The sequence below is a fragment of the Populus euphratica genome, unplaced genomic scaffold (assembly GCF_000495115.2).
Source record: "Populus euphratica unplaced genomic scaffold, PopEup_1.0 scaffold2506.1, whole genome shotgun sequence".
NCBI classification, from domain to species: Eukaryota; Viridiplantae; Streptophyta; class Magnoliopsida; order Malpighiales; family Salicaceae; genus Populus; species Populus euphratica.
Window position 1 is genome coordinate 17,149 of NW_011502334.1, and position 4,753 is coordinate 21,901.

At 35.7% G+C, this 4,753-nt stretch overlaps 1 pseudogene; it reads right to left on the reverse strand.

Moving 5' to 3' along the window:
• Window positions 1-226: 226 nt before the first annotated feature.
• LOC105119085 (cytochrome P450 71A1-like) lies at window positions 227-2,260 on the reverse strand (annotated as a pseudogene).
• Between the last annotated feature and the right edge of the window lie 2,493 nt (window positions 2,261-4,753).

Below are 4,753 nucleotides of genomic sequence, written 5' to 3' on the forward strand. Positions count from 1 at the left end.
ATGGAGAAAAAATGTTAAAAAAACGCAATTCCATTGTTTAATTGACGTGAAAAAATGAAGAAAAAAAAGGTGATATATCTGCAAGGACAAGCAGAAATAATGTTTAGGATTTCACGGAATGGGAAAGATCAATGCCAGATCACATCCAATTATTATATCTTAAACATTAAGGAAAAAGCAGGAGCCGAAGTGTCTGAAGAAGGGATTGAAGACAGAAAAAAGAACATCAAGTAGAGAGCATTACTGGAACAAGTACAAGGGGTGTCTTCTTAAGAATAATCATTGTATTAGACTCAGACATGTCCAGGTCTTCTGGATTCCCACCATGGGGTATGTTCCAATCAAACCAGTACAGAAGGTTTGCTAGAACCATTTCTGCTCCTATGACTGCAAATGAGAGACCGGGAGAAAGCCTTCTACCCCCACCAAGCGGCATGAATTGGTTGTGTTGACCTTTAAAATCGACCGAAATGTTATCAAATCTCTCGGGGTTAAACTCTTCAGACCTTTCCCATTGTTTGGGGTCCCTATGAATTGCCCAGGCGTTAATCAACACTCTTGTTTTGGGAGGAATATCATAACCTCGTAGTTTAACGGCTTGAGATGTTTCTCTTACAATCATTGCAGGACCATGTAACCTTAAGCTTTCTTTGAGAACACATTTTAGATAGACCATCTCATTTATATGCTTCTTACAGAGATTTGATTTCTTTCCTACCACTCTTCTTACCTCTCCTTGGGCTTTCTTCATTACAATAGGATTCTTCACAAGCTCTGCCATCGCCCATTCCATAGCTGCTGCTGTCGTATCAGTTCCTCCAACAAACATGTCCTGCAACAAGAAAATGGAGCTATTTATAGACACAGACGAGCAAACACAATCACAAAAGAGTGGCCAAGAGAGTGAGAGAGAGACCATAAGGAATGCTTTAATGTTCTCTCGAGTAAGATCAATGTCAAGCGTTCCATTCTTTTGCAGATCAAGAAGAATATCCACAATGTCTTTCATATCAGATTCGTCATTTTTTTTTTTGTTGTTGAAATCGAGAATAGATATATAATAAAAACAGAAAATATGAGCAGTGTGAACAGAGCTTTAGTTAGTAACCTAAACATTAGCTTAATTACAAAAAAGAAATACAAGAAAACCTATAGCCTACTATTAAGCTGAGCAAAACAAACCCACACTAAATTAGAAATTAAGCAGACCAAGCCGAAATGCATTCATAATTCCTATACAGATCAGCACCGGTATAACAAAAGAAAGAGTTGAGATTCCTGATCCATCCTGGAGCAAAGTAAAACAAATGTCATAATATATCTTTCCATAGTGGCTTTTGTTCCTCAAATATCAAGTTGTTCCTAGCAGTCCATATAGTCCAGACAATGCTAAATATAAAGCCCTCTCAAACAAATTTTTCAAACTTACTATAGTTATCCTACAAAAGACCCAGCCATTAACATTGAAGGTCGTCAAGACCATATAGCATTACCCAGTTCAGACCTCTCCAAGCTATAATTTTGTTCCATAGTTTCGTCATTGTTCATTAAACTCTCATGTTCTTCGATCACTTGATCAAGAAAATTATGCAATGCTTTGAAAGTATGTTTCAAACCTGCAACAAAGCTAGTTAGAGTATCCATCCATCCCAAAAGGTGAAACATATCTTTGAAGCTAAATGATGCTATCAAGTCGCCTTCCTCGACAATCCTCCAAAACTCTCATCACAGCCTTCATTTTCATATACTCGACCAAGAGCAGATCTTGATATCATGTTGTTTGAGACAGTGAGGAACATATCACTAAGATCTACTGCAGCTCCGTTGAGGCATGAAAGCCGCACCTTCTCCACCATGTTTGCGACTTCCTCCTCCCTCGCGAATTGAAATACTTGCACCCGTTTTTGGCACAAAAGTTCAAGAACACGAATCTTCCTCACTTGTCTCCAATACTCACCATAGGGACAAAATGCAACATCAACGCATCCATAGAAGAGAACATCTGCAGCCCTTGTTTGAGGCCCTCCTGCAAAAGCTACATCATGAGTTTTCATGACCTCTTGAACCACCTCTGCCGACGAAACAATCAGAGTTGGAGTTTTCCCAAAATGTAGAAGCATTAAAGGGCCATATTTTGCTGGAGGGCTCGGAGAGATCTATGAAGTCTACCTAGCTGGTGAAGATTTCCAATTATGGGTAGCTTTGGTGGAGATGGAGGTAAATTTATTTTTTCTCTTTTAACTAGGCTAAGCAAAAATAGAAGGGACAAGAGAAAAAAAGGACAGCAAGGGATTGAGCATGATCATTTTTTTGCAGTTCCTGACACCATTGCCGCAGCATGATCACCTGAGCCATTTCCTCTTTAGATAAATTTCTCACATGATGATACCAACAAGATGCAGTTCAATCTATATATATAACTGCACTTGTGATAGTTGGAAGAGATATATAGGTATTAATTAGAGCATAACTAGATTGGTGTCCCGATATTTTGAGGTCTTAAAGCTAACATGCAATGAGATTTTGCTTTGTTATATAAATCTAAGGTTTCATATCTAAAGAATTTGACATGTATATCACTACTATATATTAATATGCTTAGTGTGTGTATATATATGCTTAGTGTGTGTATATATATATTGAACTCACCCTTTCTTTTCAGGTTTTTAGTTTATGTTATTAGGTTAATTTTGTTTTTTTTATGCCTTGCTTGTTTCCACAAGATTTTTTCTTTTAGTCATGATTTGATGTTTAGAGTGTTCTACTATTATAATATTTTATTTAAAGTCTGGATTTTTATTTTGTAATAAGTATTATGGGTTATGATTTGTTTTTATTGATTCCGAAAGATATTTTGAAATTTTGAAAAATACTATGAGATTTTATATATTTTATTTTATGATATATTCTAAAACTTAGTATAGGTGTGGTATCCTCGTTATATCGCTCATGTGTTGCTAGTCACAAACCTGGAATTCAAGTTGTGACAAAGTTATTATTAGAGCCCTATTATATTAAACCCTTATAATATGTGGAGCTTGGCAACGGTCTCATCTTGTTGTCATTCTTTAATTCCATGTTTAGCTTGTTTTCCTCCAATATATATATATATATATATTTGTGTTGTTATATATATGTGTGTTCTTTTAGGAATATATTAAGAGTCAGACATGTAGTGTATATTAACCATGTAGTGATGATTAAAAGGGTTTTTTTATTACTCAACTCACGGGTGAGAGGTGAAGAAGAAAGGTTTGGAAACCTTCACTTAGCCTTTAGAGACAAAGTTTTAGGATGATATTGAGTTTGAAGGAGGTATTAGGTTGGATGTTGGTCAAGATGAGGATAAGAAATCCAATGTTAGGGTGTCATATGATGATAGTATTTTGGATAAGATTGGTCAGCTCATGTTGATCATGGCTAATCTTTTAGCTAAAAGAGAGAATGAAAAGGATAATTATTGTGCATGAAGTGAATGTGCCTTTGTTAGAGTTTTTTAAGCTGGCACCTCTCATATTTAAAAGAGTTAATAGCTCAAAAAGTCCACAACATTTTTTAGATGCAGTAAGGCATAGGTGTGAAACCATAGGATGCATGAATCATCATGTAGTGATTTTAGCACCCTTCAGGTTAGAAGGCAAGGTGATTATGAACTAGTATAAGTTTAAAAGGAATAAAAGAGCAGTTGATTCTTCATTGATATCATGGAATAAGTTTTCTAAAATGTTTTTGGAGCGTTTTTTACCTGAAAATATGAGAGATGCCAAGTCATATGAGTTTAAGAGGTTGGTTTAGGGTGATTTAACATTGACAGAATATAATGTTGAGTTCACATAGCTTTCCAAATATATTAGTTATATGATACAGACCATAAGAAGAAGAATAAAATGTTTGTTTGGGGTCTTAATAGCTACCTCATCATATCTATCAGGGCTTATAAGTTTAAGACATACTCAGTTGTAGTGGATCATGTTTAGGATATCAAGGCATAAGAGTTAAACGATGAAGTATTAGTTGGTTCAACCAAAAAGACCAAGGATGGTGAGTTAGTCCTTTTTTCAACAGCAGTCTAACATAGGTCGTGACAGAGGACGAGAAGGCTACCAAGAATAATTAGACAGTCAATGATTCCTCGCTAAGGTTTACTATCAAGAGAGCTAGGAATCATGGTATTAGTGAAGGTGGTTAGACTCGAAGTCAGAGTACTATTCAATCAACACTGCAAGGCTCAGACATGAAGCCTTTATGTCAGTCTTGTAGATCTAAATATCATGGCTCAATTTACTATAAGCAGACAGAAGCTTATTTTGGTTGTGGACAGATTGGTTGTTTACTAAGGGATTGTTTAAATAGGCAGTTCTTCTTGTTTAATGCATTTGTATCTATTGCATCTCCTACTTAAACTCAATACGCTAGTTATCTAGTGTTTCAAGGTAGTCATAGAGCTAATGGGCATGGCCAGTAAAGTTATGGAGCAAGTGGTAGAGGTTTTATCCTAGCAGGTTAGAGACAAGCACAAGATTTTGCTCTCACCTTGCAAGATGCCCAGACATCTAACATAATTTTCTCAGGTATACTTTATATATATTCCTTCAAAGCTAAAGTCTTATTTAACAAGGGATTAACTTATTCTTTTGTGTCATTGTATTTTTCTTTGAGGTTTGATAAACAACCCATTTTGTTAAAGAGTCCTTAATATATGGCTACCCTTTCAGATGAGGTTATGTTTTGGGAATATTTGTTAGCATACCAT